Genomic DNA, 15,462 nt, shown 5'->3' on the forward strand with positions numbered 1-15,462 from the left:
CTCCGAAATGTACGTATATTTTCGCGATTATTTAATTACGCATCAAGATTCGTATTCATTATGTACGAACGCAGCTTATTTAATAAGTACACGGTAAGTGCTTTGAGGGATGAAATGGAATGTACAGTGCGACGAGCGCGCAGCATAAAATTTAAAGATAAGAACCTCTTTGGGCTTCCGGGAAGTAACTACAATATCCAAATGCTGTTCCATGAAAAGGGATTAATTTAGTGACGAGATATTATGCGCATTCATTAAAAGTGTGTATTTTATTTACGCGTCTGGTGTCGCGATTATTGCCGAGGCACGGACGAGGAATGTTAATGAGGACGATTGAGCCGAAGTGCGATGCGGGCTAAGTCGGCAGAGCTTGTAGCGCAGCAACAGTTGACGCCTGTGCCGGGGGTTTTGTTTTTTGCGCCGGCTGGCGCCGCACTGCGGTCGCGGCCAGGAAGAGGTGACTGCTGGCCAGGCGAGGCGAGCGGCGGCGGCGGCGGCGTCGGGGGCGGCGCCGGCGCCGGCGGTGGAGCCACAGCCAGAGGCGGAGGCGGCGGCGGCGCCTGCGCGGCCCGGGGGCGGCGCATCGCCCACGCGCTGCCTATATAACCCGGCGTCCCCAGCGCGCCGCCCATCGCAGCCCAGTCCGCCGACCACACCGAGCAGAGGTAGGTCCGGGAACCGCGCGCTTACTTGCCAACGCTGCTGCCTGTAGTCGCTTCACCAGCCTTCATTAGAGGCAGCACTCACCGAGCTAATAGTTACAAAATATCACAGGTTCGTGCCTTTTGCACTCGTCGCTTTCGTGAAAGACAGACACGTAGGGCAAAGGAAAGCCAGTAATCCTATATTTCTGTAAGACAGTTTCGCGTCTTCGTAAGACTACTAATTGTTAACTAATAATGACACGGTTGACTAATAGCTAGCTCGGAATATTTCACTTTTCCCGTTTCGATAGGCGTGTCTTCATTGCGGTACACGACGTTCCTAACGAGTGGTTATTTTCAAAATTACAAAATATCACTGTACACTAAAGCCGTTCCAGTTGATTCGTTGTATCGGTCAATGATAGGCTTGGATTTAGAAACGAGTTACTATGTTACTGTATGACAGTAACCCATATTACTTTCACGGAGAAGAGCGAAATAATTTGGAAACTTACGTCATATGGTTTTGAAATTGATTGCTACTAATCAGTATACATTATATGTTTTGTCTCTCCCAAAGCAGATACTGAAATTTTACTTGTTTCTGTATGGTGCGGAAGGATTGTCGTTTCGTTTTTTCCTTTTTTAAAAATATGTCTGTCACCTAGGGAGCACCAAACTATACAAATAAAGATACAGAATCAGTACAGCGCGATCATGTTTATTGTTCCTGTAATATAAAAGAGCAATATCCGTACTAAACTTCACTGATAAATTAATTCCGGTAGAGACCTTTCAGAGACTATGGACCACGCAATCCGAAAGCGCTGGGTCACATGCAACACTATTTCTGCACCTTGCCATTTCGGTGGCCAACTTTTACTCATTTTGGTCTCATAATTTGCGGAATCGTCAATATCAATTACTTTACTAAACAAGAAAGATCGCGGCACCATTTGATATCAGACAGTTAGATCTAAAGTTCACGGAAATGCTCTTTATCTATTTGGCGTTTCTAAGGTTTCCTAGCACTCTACTCATACATCACATGCCTGATATCGACCTGCGACAGGTGTATTCAAACCAAATCGCGCACCCTGTCCATTACAGGAGAATCTGGTAGCAGCTCCTAGCTTGCGACGATGTTTCTTCTGCTAATGTTCGCTGTGGATACCTGAAAACTGGGCTTTTACAGCACAGGATTTTTGCTTTGAGTGTCTACAAATAACAAGCTGACTGGCTTCCATAGTCGTATTAAAAACAGATCTCAACATCAGAGGGATTTAATGCAAGGGGAGGAACGTAGATGCAATATTACAGCCATCCAGTGCAGTTGGGGTACGCTCGCATCATCTTCGCTTGCTGAGGGGTGGCTTCTCTCTATTGTACTGTTTACAAAATCTCCAAGAAAAACTATGAAATGAAGCAGCTGAGACTCGAGATCTGGAATGACTTGCATATCGAGACGTAAAGAGAGACTAAGTAGTAAATTCACGTCAGAAGCCAATGCTTGCATATTTAATTGCTTTAAGAACTTAACTGTAAATTACAGAAGCCGCACTCTGCACGAAACTAGTATAAGAACTTACACTATGATGCAAAATAAATTTCTTTCTTTAAAAAAGAAAATTATCCATTGCTGTCAGTGTTGCTTCTGAGACTGTATTACTTTTGTAAAACAAAAAACAAACTGCTATCATTGAAATAACAATCACGATACTTCACTCATGGTGCTTTGTTTTATATTTTAGAAAAATAAGCTTCACCTTATACTGCTGATTATTTTGAGTTTCTTAAACTGGGTACATTGCGGTGTTTGTAGCCCTATGAACCGGCCTTGTTAGATTTAATTTTTTGCACAATGCATTGCAAATTTTGTGGTTCCGGTAGCATAGCTGCTGTTTTGATTATCTCTTTACCTCGCTACAGCCAATACTTACATGGTTCCTTCTCCAGTGGCAAGAAGGTGGATGTGCTTAGCTTTTGCTCTCAAACTGAAGTCATGGCTTTAAATTTAGAAATAATGTTAGTTCAATAAACTGGAAGGGATGAAATATATTCGATTTCACTGACTGAGTACTCTTTAATCTTAAGCTGAGATTTCGCATCGTACTTTTTAACATACATGATTTTGGTCAGCCGGTATAACTCTTCTAGTTTGTTTCACAGAAAATGTAATTTTGTTGGTTACCTGTAATCACATTAGAGTAACTTATAGTTTTAAAGCCTGCAAATTAGAAAATCATACAAGAAATATCTTCTAAAGGGATTACGCGAATCATAGGAGATGGGACCTGGACGACTATCCCCGGTTTACAAGGAGCAAGAAGGCTGACGGAATTAATTGAGTAAATGCTCCCTAAGGTCTGTCGGCCGGAACATAAAGGTCATAGGTTATGATGCAACAGTGGATATGGGTATGAATTTTAGCTATAGGGCACTAAAGGGGGAAATGTTACATTGTTACTAAACCATAGTAAATTTTACTACTTCAAATTTTATTTACAGTACGACTTAGTTTATAGTATGTGCACTAGATAATTACAATTATAAGGTCTCCAATGGCATGTCACATGCAAAATAAGTACAAATTTTCCTGTTTTACACACTATACTGACAGTACCAAACTGGCGGGAACCGCGCATTGGTACCAACTGCAATCGTAAATTATGACGATAGTTTAGTAATCCAGGGTTAATCTTCGTCTAGGCAATGCCTAGTGTTACCTTACCAGAGAGGCCATGCGAAACGCTGGTCTTATAACCATACATGCACGTTTCATTGTCTAGCATACTCTACAGTAGTATTCCGATTTCCCATGGGAAAGGCCACAACACTGTCGAATTTTCAATATTTTTAAGGCGACTTAAGCTGCTTACCAAGCTGTGTCCCCCTAGCAAAATGCTGCACTGCTCACACTGTTTACTTCTCTTTAGTCTATTAGATAACAGTGAAGAACAACTGCCCCACTTAGTGTGCGTAGGTGTACACCGCCCAGGCGAACTACGTAACACTTCACAGAATGGAAACTGTTCGGGGAATTCGCAGCTATAGCTCAAATCATGTACAGTACAAGCACGAATGAAATACTACGTACGACACAGTTTACTTTGGCAAGTGGCAAAAGTGGTAATATTACTGGAATGTTAAGTGAAAATTTTCCTCTTCACATTCTAGACGTATTCCAGGTAGGCAAATAACTTTTCTCCAAATGGCATACGCAGTCGTTATAGGCACCTGTACAAAAGCCGGACAATTAGAAGCGTTATGGGAACTTATGATGATGGTAGTCTACTCGCATATAGCTGAAAGCACAGCGTTCGGACATGATTGTAGATTCGGAATTAGTTTACTATTAGATTGCTTTTTTTAAAAAGAAATGCATTCTTTTAGTTTCACAATCAAAAGTTTGTTGGTGCCCTTACGTATGTCTACACTACACAACATTAAGCATACTCCTCAATAACGACCCTTCACAATTTGTTCCTACAGTAAATGCAACGACAGTTTTGTCATAAATCACAGAGGCACACTTCCGGCACCAGATATGCAACATCTGAGAGACACCTAGAAGCCATTCTGCTAATAGCTATGATGTGGGTGAAGCTACTCACTTCCACGATTACGGGAAGACTATTTATTTATGATGCGGGAACTGGTTCAAATGGCTCTGAGCACTATGGGACTCAACGTCTGAAGTCATCAGTCCCCTAGAACTTAGAACTACTTAAACCTAACTAACCTAAGGAAATCACACACATCCATGCCCGAGGCAGGATTCGAACCTGCGACCGTAGCGGTCGCGTGGTTTGGACTGTAGCGCCTAGAACCACTCGGCCACCCCGGCCGGCGATGCGGGAACTGTTCCCTGCTATTTCCATAGCGCTGTTTCATAGTAATAATATTTTTCGAATTAAAATATCACATGAATCCGATCCAGTTCGAATAACTATATGTTATCAACATGGTAAAATTGTGCATTATACCCTTACGAATTTTTTTCCATTAGAGGAAAATATTCTGTGTTGCAGTCAAATAGGTCACATTATATGACACACCTGCAACGTATTTTTATTGATTATCAATAAACTATGAAATGGTCCCTTACGTTTGCGTAATACAAATATAAGGTATCAGAGGATATTCGAACACACAATTTGACAATCTCATAAATATATCTCGCTGCAGGGTACTGTGGGGCATGGCATACAGTATCAGTAGATTATCTGCAGGACAGTTGTAGTAAAGGGGACACCTTTTGTCTAAAGTGGACAGACGAAAATATTTAAGTTCCATCTAGGATCAACATTTAAAAGTCTCTTCAGGAGTTTTTTGTAGGGGCGTTTCATGTTGGATTTTATGCCACATGTGTTGGGAGTGCAGACGAAGTAGCACACGGTTATTTATGTCTGTAAGGACGTCATAAACTGTATGATAACCGATGTTCCGATGCGTAAATAACTTCGCTTGGAGCCTTGACACATTAGTCATGAGCCATACCTCATCGGAAACACGCTATCCGCTATCAAATCACTTCTCGTGAAGAGAAATGGAACTGATGGGAATGGAAACCGAGTTAAACAATGGCGTTCCTGAGCTTCACCATGCGGCCGTGGCTTGAAGCGTATTGGGAAACAATACAAGCCAGCAGGCGTGAATGAAGAGAATTTTGGCGCGTCACAGTGCCGGCCTATGATAATGAATAGGTGAACACAGCAGGTCAAAATGCGTTTTAGAATGTAGCCTTGTTGTAATATACCAATTTAATTTTCGAGTCGGTGCACAGAGTTCGACACTGACCTCGGGAGGCCGAGCTGCAAAGAAAAGGGTTCCGAGATGTTTTTCGATTCTATCAAATAGATTTTGTCAGCGAAAACGGCATATTCGATGAGCAACATGTCCGGCTGATGTAAAGGCTATGGAAGCGGTAATAGTCATCGATCTTGGAATAAGGATCCACATTCTTCGACATATGTGACCAGGCATTGTTCTGTTGGAATATGACAGTAGAAAAGCAGCAGAAAGGACAATACTTCTAGTTCCAAAAACTTTCTGCTGCAACGGTTGCTGCTTATGTTGCCCTAAATATGCAATAGTCCAAATCACAAATTGTATACAATTTCTTCCAAGCTATTTCATATGGTGCTAATCTATTATGTCGACCAACAACGCAGGCTGCCATATTACCTCGTCCTTAGTGGACGTCATTTATAAACTGAGCAAAAGCTCAGGCTATGGAGAAATGGGGAGGGGAATCGATATGGTATTTCCAAAGGAAACCTCCTGGCATTCACTTTAAGTTATTTTGACACAGACGACCTAAATGAAACAGGTAAGTACTCAGCTACTCTGACAGCTATCTTCATTGTCAACATTGTGCAGGGTATATCATAATCAACAATAAAAAGGAAGTGTAAAATAGTGAGATAAAACATGTTACAATACACATGGGTCCGCAAACGAGCCGATTGCGAAATAATTGCGAAAACATGGTTACGAACCGCCACACACTTCAGTATGAAATATTGTCCTAGAGAGTGCCATGGGTGAAATTTGAGTCCAAATAGATGTGGACTTATCGAAAAGTTTACATTCCAAATGCCTTTGTACTAACTATGAAATACATTCCAAAAAACAACACGACGCACCACGAAGGAGTATCCGAATGGGACGGAAATCGATGGATATGATGTACATGTACAGACAAACGATTACAATTTCAAAAAACTGGATGATTTATTCAAGATATGAGCATCAGTAACCGAGCAAGTTGGTCTACCTTTGGTAGTTATTCGGCTTGGCATTCATTGACAGTGTTGTTGGGTGTTCTCCTGATGGATATAGTGTCAAATTCAACCGGCGCCTGAGATCGTCGAAATCCCGAGCTGGTTGGACAGCCCTTCCATAATGCTCCAAACGTTCTCAATTGGGGAGAGGTTCGGTGACTTTGCTGCCGGAGGAAAGGCTTGGCAAGCACGAAGCAGAAATTTTCGCCTTGTGCGGAAGGACATTATCTTGCTGAAACGTAAGCCCAGGATGGCTTGTCGTGAAGAGCCAGAAAACATGGCGTAGAGTATCGTCGATGTACCGCTGTTCTGCAAAAGTGCCGCGGATGACAACCAAAGGGATCCTGCCGTGAAATGGCTTCCCAGAACATTACTCCTGGTTATTTGGTACCCACAGTCCATGGCGTCTCCAGACACGTCTTTGCTGATCATCGGTGCTCAGTTAGAAGCGGAACTCATCACTGAAGACAATTCTTCGCCAGTGACTGAGATTCAAGGCCGAATGTGCCCGAACACAATGCAGACGGACATATTGGTGTACAGAGATGGCTGTTGGCGCAATCGCGGCTGTGAGCTGAGACCCCTTTCTGTGAGCCACCTATTAACGGTTCTTGTGGTCAACGAAACTCCAGTTACACGTCGAACCGATAATAATGATGAACGCGGGGCTCTGAGTGCCTTTCTGACGAATGCTCGCTTCCGACGTTCTCTCGTGTCTCTAGGTCTACTACATCCTTCTTGACGCTGTGTTCGGCCGTGTTACACCCATCCCTACCATCATCGTCGAATGGTGGCAACACCAATGTTCAAATGTTGAGCGATTCGCCAATTCCTCCAACCAAGGAGGGGACCAAACAGCGAGGTCTTCGGTCCCATCGGATTAGGGATGAATGGGGAAGGAAGTCGGCCGTGATACACTCTGTATAGTGTCTGGCTGAAGATAGTATATAAGAGCTACGAAGTGATAATACAAAAAAATGGTTCAAATGGCTCTGAGCACTATGGGACTCAACATCTGTGGTCATAAGTCCCCTAGAACTTAGAACTACTTAAACCTAACTAACCTAAGGACAGCACACACATCCATTCCCGAGGCAGGATTCGAACCTGCGACCGTAGAAGTGATAATACAGCATTTATCAAATCCTCTATAATCTCGATAGAATATACTGTTTCCAATGTCTGAGACAGTATACAATTAGCTACTTCAAAAAATATACTCAGCAAAGAGATCTCATGAGGAAGATCATTCATTATTAACTTCAGCGAAAATTCTAGAGCGAGTGAGAAAATGGGTCTTAGCTCGTAGTTAAAAGATCCCAATGATCTGAAGCCCTGATTATCAGAATTATAGTTGGTTGACTGGTTGATTTTGGGGGAGGGGACCAAACAGCGAGGTCTTCGGCCCCATCGGATTAGGTATGGATGGGGAAGGAAGTCGGCCGTGCCCTTTCAAAGGAACCGTCCCAGCATTTGCCTGAAGCGATTAAGGGAAATCACGGAAAACATAAATCAGGATGGCCGGACACGGGTTTGAATCGTCGTCCTCCAGAATGCGAGTCCGGTGTGCTAACCACTGCACCACCTCGCTCGGTCCGGAATTATGTGTACACACTAGTGAATAATGGAAAAATTAATACCTCAACATACCCTTCTTTAGAAACACCATATTTATGTAAGGGATCAGGCGGAGTATAGAAAAAGCCTTAATTTTGAAGTGCTATACCGTGGACAACGACTGAACCATGTTCTGAACAAGAAAATGATGAACCCAAAACGGCTTTATTTGACCTTCTGAAATAGTGGCCTGTTGTTTCAACTATCTTTCTGGTTTATTAAGCATTATACAATGCCTGGTCACTGTTGACAAGCGCATTTCTTACGATTTATGACATGAAATGTGAACTGCAGCTCAGTATTTCCCTGTGGCCTAAGGTATGTGCATATGGCTGTCGTCACGGTTCCAGACGCCAATAGTTTACAGATTCACGTCTGGATGACCACATCAGAAGAAGAGCCACGGTTGAGTATATGACATATGGAGAACGTTGTGGTATATCTGCACTGGTAGAGGTGCTCAAGGATAGGAAAAAACCTATATACCAGGCGATAAGCGTCATGACCAGAAAAAGACTTTATACTAGGCAATAAGCGTCATTAGCGGTTGAAAGCTACAGCGTATATAAGGCTTGGATTGGCCATTTTGTTGGTAGACAGCAGGTGATCGAATGTTCACACTAAGAAAAGATGCTAGGCAGAGATATCAACGAACGTAAGCGTTGCTCTAAACTGATTTTAGAGGCTGATTTTTTTGGCAAGTATCGTGAGAAATGAGTACATTACGCAAGAGTTATGAATGCTGATATCGACGAACACGAATGGCAGAGCTCAAAACACTACCTAGCCAATCAAAAGCAAGAAGATGTCAAGGGTGATATTTTGCTAAAAGCCATGTTAAAAAAGAAAGGAAGAATTTTGCTTGTTCTCTCGCTGTGGGAGACTTCTCTTATGTTCCTAACATGACATGTGTCAGCTTCTATTTCTGCAGGGAAAGAGTCTGGTTCGACAAATATGATGGAAGAATTGTGCTGGAGGTCGGCGAAGGCTTTGACTGTGAATATAAAAAGTTACTGTCAGTGGGAGTTACTGCATACAAATTTCTGATCCAGACTGGTCTGTATGCAGTTACCAAGCGTGTCACCGCATCTGACGCAGATACTAACACCATCCAACGTAGCCTGTTAAGCTACACACCGTGCGACACTCAATCCACCAGTTGCCACCTGGTTATGAGGTGATCAAGGAGACCAATTGAAATTCTGCTTACCAAGACTCCATTTGTCCAAAAGTCACACATAACTAATATTCAGGGTAAGTGGTATGCTGAAATCTTGATTTGTGATAATAAGATGTCATTTCTTTTGTTCAAAGTATGGTGAATAAATAAAGTAAGGGCTTTATCATCAATTTAACCAATTGTATTATACCTTCGTTACATTCCAACAAATGATACAACTCGTATTTATATGACAGGTTCCAATTTTGAAAGTCTGATGCATTATTTTCATTACTCTGCAGTGTACCTCGATTAGGAGTTTTATTTATACTCAACAAAATAAACTAACAAGAATAATTTGTTCTGCAATGTGGGTTCTCATCGAAACATACAGTACAACATGTTAAGACCAATCTGTACCAAAGGCAAGATATAGCCGCAACATCACACCGCTAATTCTGTAGCCGTTATCGATCATCAGGGAAACGTCTTCTTTCAAGAAGAAAAATTGACATGCGCGTATTTCTGGCATTGCCCAGTGCACAAACCAAGATATTCGTCAATTTCCCTAACAATGAAGTTGTTCCACATTAAACATGTGTGGGTCATGATACAGCGGCATCTGTTACAGCAGAAACCCCAGAGCAACTGCAACATCAGCTGGATCGCTATGTCCCTACGCAATACCCGACATTTTTATGATCGTCCGTACGTACGACTGGAGAATGCGTATAGCTAGAGAAGATTATACAGTGTGTCCAGCAAAGGAGACCCTGATTTCAAAATTAAATATCTCAAAAGCTAAAATCGACACACGAGTGCAACAAAAAGTATGTTTATTGCGAAAGTTGTAAGAATTTTATACAGTAGTTTCGAAATAGTACCAAAAGCTGCAAACATATGGCCCTGTACGCTATGAAGCTGCTTCAGTATCACGTGCATAATTAATCTCGTCCTGTGCAAGCAGCCTTTGAAGTCACATCACAATCTTTTCGAAATGTCCACCACTCGCAGTACAGTGAAGGCGCAAACTAAGGACGAAATTTGCAGTCACATCCTGTAGTGTCTCAACGGAAACGAATGCAGATGCCACACACATCGCCATTCAAGCTCGTTCAACATGGTGGGATGGTTCTGCTAGACAGTATCGCTAGACAGTATTTTTTAATGCGCCCCATAATAAGTAGTCACAAGGAGTCACATTGGGTGAATATGGAGGCCAGTCCATCATGGTGCCATTAAATCTGAAATAATCCAACGCAATGACACTACTGCTGAAGTATTCCGCAAGAAAGCGAAACACCTGTTCGGTGAGATGTAATCTGGCTCCATATTGCGTGAACCACTCTGTGACAGGTCGATCCTCCAACGATCGTTTCTCGTATGAAAAAAGGGCCAATCATACCTCTGCTGCACACTGATGACCAGATAATAACTTTGGGAGAATACTGTGATTTCGCTTCACACAAATAGGGATATTTAGAACCCCATATTCACCAGTTCTGGTTATTCACGACTCCACCTGCATGGTGGAAGTGTGCTTCATATGTGAACCAAATGCAGCCAACATCAAATCCTTCGCGTTGTTCAGTACATGATTTCAACCTCTTTTTTCGGTGTCCCAACTTCCTCTCACGTTTCAACAATGGAAATGATCGCTCTGGTCTGCAGTGCACTATTTATAAGCACTACAAATAGAGATTACATCGGCATCTGTAAGCTACTTTTCCGGCTATTTCGAAAGTTCTGTATAAAATTCTTACAGTTTTCACGATAAACATAGCCCTTGTTGCACTCGTCTATCAATCTTCATTTTCGATATATTTAATTTTCAAACGAGAGACTCCTTCGCTGTACACTCTGAACAAAAGTCTGATACTTTTTTGTAGGGATCACATTATGCTCATGTGGGAGCGATCTAGATGCTTGTAAAACAATAAACTGGTAGCAAAGATCGCAGGAATTCTTAGTATTCCATGATTACCGGTTTCGGTGAAACTAAAGCCGCCATCATCGGATCTTAGGACACAACATCAAGGCAAACAATGGTAATATTAACAGTTGCCTATAACACACAGGCCTTACAGAATTGTCGTAAGTAGCACATAGGCGTCCAAGAGAGATGACAGAGAGTGTTTGATGTCCTGCAGGAGCACTTTCGGGACCGCATTCTGACTCTGGGGTACCCAGAGGCCAGTGACATGGGGCCCGATTGGTCGGCATATTCTCTGGATCTGAACACACGAGACTCCTTCTTGTGGAGCTTTGTTAAAGACAAGGTGTACAGCAATAACCTCAAAACCATTTCTGAGCTGAAAACAGCTATTCAGGATGTCATCACAGCATCGATGTTCCGACACTACAGATTTCTCAATTCGCCTGCGCCACATCATCGCCAATGGCGGCAACCATATTGAACATGTCATAACCTAAATCCGATTGTCTATAGTGGCGTTTACGTGCTAAATAAAGTGTATGTACGCTTTAGTTTGTAACTAATTTACTTTTTCTCATATAGTTCAGTGCCGGCCGGTGTGGCCGAGCGGTTCTGGACGCTTCAGTCTGGAACCGCGCGACCGCTACGGTCGCAGGTTCGAATCTTGCCTCGGGCATGAATGTGTGTGATGTCCTTAGGTTAGTTAGGCTTAAGTAGTTCCAAGTTCTGGGGGACTGATGACCTCAGATGTTAAGTCCCATAGTGCTCAGAGCCATTTGAACCACATACACTCCTGGAAATTGAAATAAGAACACCGTGAATTCATTGTCCCAGGAAGGGGAAACTTTATTGACACATTCCTGGGGTCAGATACATCACATGATCACACTGACAGAACCACAGGCACATAGACACAGGCAACAGAGCATGCACAATGTCGGCACTAGTACAGTGTATATCCACCTTTCGCAGCAATGCAGGCTGCTATTCTCCCATGGAGACGATCGTAGAGATGCTGGATGTAGTCCTGTGGAACGGCTTGCCATGCCATTTCCACCTGGCGCCTCAGATGGACCAGCGTTCGTGCTGGACGTGCAGACCGCGTGAGACGACGCTTCATCCAGTCCCAAACATGCTCAATGGGGGACAGATCCGGAGATCTTGCTGGCCAGGGTAGTCGACTTACACCTTCTAGAGCACGTTGGGTGGCAAGGGATACATGCGGACGTGCATTGTCCTGTTGGAACAGCAAGTTCCCTTGCCGGTCTAGGAATGGTAGAACGATGGGTTCGATGACGGTTTGGATGTACCGTGCACTATTCAGTGTCCCCTCGACGATCACCAGTGGTGTACGGCCAGTGTAGGAGATCGCTCCCCACACCATGATGCCGGGTGTTGGCCCTGTGTGCCTCGGTCATAAGCAGTCCTGATTGTGGCGCTCACCTGCACGGCGCCAAACACGCATACGACCATCATTGGCACCAAGGCAGAAGCGACTCTCATCGCTGAAGACGACACGTCTCCATTCGTCCCTCCATTCACGCCTGTCGCGACACCACTGGAGGCGGGCTGCACGATGTTGGGGCGTGAGCGGAAGACGGCCTAACGGTGTGCGGGACCGTAGCCCAGCTTCATGGAGACGGTTGCGAATGGTCCTCGCCGATACCCCAGTAGCAACAGTGTCGCTAATTTGCTGGGAAGTGGCGGTGCGGTCCCCTACGGCACTGCGTCGGATCCTACGGTCTTGGCGTGCATCCGTGCGTCGCTGCGGTCCGGTCCCAGGTCGACGGGCACGTGCACCTTCCGCCGACCACTGGCGACAACATCGATGTACTGTGGAGACCTCACGCCCCACGTGTTGAGCAATTCGGCGGTACGTCCACCCGGCCTCCCGCATGCCCACTATACGCCCTCGCTCAAAGTCCGTCAACTGCACATACGGTTCACGTCCACGCTGTCGCGGCATGCTACCAGTGTTAAAGACTGCGATGGAGCTCCGTATGCCACGGCAAACTGGCTGACACTGACGGCGGCGGTGCACAAATGCTGCGCAGCTAGCGCCATTCGACGGCCAACATCGCGGTTCCTGGTGTGTCCGCTGTGCCGTGCGTGTGATCATTGCTTGTACAGCCCTCTCGCAGTGTCCGGAGCAAGTATGGTGGGTCTGACACACCGGTGTCAATGTGTTCTTTTTTCCATTTCCAGGAGTGTAGTTCAGTAACTGTCATCCTGTAATATTAATATATTGATGATACATAAACCGACCACGTAGTCTTAGATTCAATTTATGCATACTATTTTCCACCATTAGCAAATTGGACTCGCATTCGGGAGAACGATGGTTCAAATCCGGGTCCGTCCATCCAGATTTAGGTTTTCCGTGATTTCTCTAAATCGGTCCACGCAGACATGCTTCCTTTGAAAAGACACGGCCGATTTTCTTTCACATCCCTGGAACGATCCGAGCTTCTGCTACGTCTCTAATGATCTTGATGTCGACGGGACGTTAAACCCTAATCATTCGTTCCTTCTTTGCCTCCGATCAACGACCCACCAAAGAGATGTATGGTTTAAAAGACGGAACGATTAATGTAGCTTAAGTCTGGCGGTTCATTCTGAAGATGGCCGAAAGATATTCGGCGGCAACATTAGAAGAAGAAAAGTCTGCTGCACTCCCGAAATTTTTTGGATCATGGTGTGTTTTACCCACGCAGGATGACTCTTTCAGAAGAAAAACGTCACTTTGCTTCTCAATATCTAACAACTGATTATCCCCTTCCCAACATTTTGGTGTGACACCCACACAATTAACAGGCTTGTTAACGATAGAACGTGTTTGGAAATAATCCCATTAAGACAATAATAGATAAATGAGAGATGTGTTATCCTGTAGACTGTGCAATTCTGGAAATTTTGTTTACATATTGGCATTATTATGCTTTTTTTTACCGAAATAGTCAGATTTTTCTAAAAAATAATCAGCCGCCAGACAACTATCGATGAACAGTTTAACACAGCGCTATTGCTAACGCGATTGTACCCAACAAAATATTCAGTTACTTAGAGGGTTACATGTTGATGAGTCATAGAAAATAGCACATTAAGTAAATAACATGCTCACTAATGAAGAAGTAGTGTCGCACATCCATTTTGGCGTGTACTGGAGGGTTGGGTTGTTTGGGGAAGGAGACCAGACAGCAGGTCATCGGTCTCATCGCATTAAGGAAGGATAGGGAAGGAAGTCGGCCTTGCCCTTTCAGAGGGACCATCCCGGCATTTGCCTGAAGTGATTTAGGGAAATCACGGAAAACCTAAATCAGGATGGCCGGGCGCGGGATTGAACCGTCATCCTCCCGAATGCAAGTCCAGTGTCTAACCACTGCGCCACCTCGCTCGGTTTGACGTGTACTCTTGAGACTGGTGGCCAGGTATTAGATCACAGAGATCATTTACACCAAACTCAAATTTTCACACTACAAACATATACTCCTGGAAATGGAAAAAAGAACACATTGACACCGGTGTGTCAGACCCACCATACTTGCTCCGGACACTGCGAGAGGGCTGTACAAGCAATGATCACACGCACGGCACAGCGGACACACCAGGAACCGCGGTGTTGGCCGTCGAATGGCGCTAGCTGCGCAGCATTTGTGCACCGCCGCCGTCAGTGTCAGCCAGTTTGCCGTGGCATACGGAGCTCCATCGCAGTCTTTAACACTGGTAGCATGCCGCGACAGCGTGGACGTCAACCGTATGTGCAGTTGATGGACTTTGAGCGAGGGCGTATAGCGGGCATGCGGGAGGCCGGGTGGACGTACCGCCGAATTGCTCAACACGTGGGGCGTGAGGTCTCCACAGTACATCGATGTTGTCGCCAGTGGTCGGCGGAAGGTGCACGTGCCCGTCGACCTGGGACCGGACCGCAGCGACGCACGGATGCACGCCAAGACCGTAGGATCCTACGCAGTGCCGTAGGGGACCGCACCGCCACTTCCCAGCAAACTAGGGACACTGTTGCTCCTGGGGTATCGGCGAGGACCATTCGCAACCGTCTCCATGAAGCTGGGCTACGGTCCCGCACACCGTTAGGCCGTCTTCCGCTCACGCCCCAACATCGTGCAGCCCGCCTCCAGTGGTGTCGCGACAGGCGTGAATGGAGGGACGAATGGAGACGTGTCGTCTTCAGCGATGAGAGTCGCTTCTGCCTTGGTGCCAATGATGGTCGTATGCGTGTTTGGCGCCGTGCAGGTGAGCGCCACAATCAGGACTGCATACGACCGAGGCACACAGGGCCAACACCCGGCATCATGGTGTGGG

General features: G+C 44.9%; 1 protein-coding gene across 1 annotated transcript in view; it reads left to right on the top strand.

Annotated features, from left to right (window-relative positions):
• The first annotated feature begins 598 nt into the window (after positions 1 to 598).
• Positions 599 to 15,462, top strand: part of LOC126249726 (uncharacterized) — a 77,853-nt gene continuing 62,989 nt past the window's right edge. The window contains exon 1 of the mRNA XM_049951407.1: positions 599 to 665. The gene's annotated coding sequence lies outside the window, so the exon portion shown is untranslated. The remainder of the gene's footprint in view (positions 666 to 15,462) is intronic.

The sequence above is a fragment of the Schistocerca nitens genome, chromosome 3, assembly GCF_023898315.1.
Source record: "Schistocerca nitens isolate TAMUIC-IGC-003100 chromosome 3, iqSchNite1.1, whole genome shotgun sequence".
Classification (NCBI taxonomy): Eukaryota; Metazoa; Arthropoda; class Insecta; order Orthoptera; family Acrididae; genus Schistocerca; species Schistocerca nitens.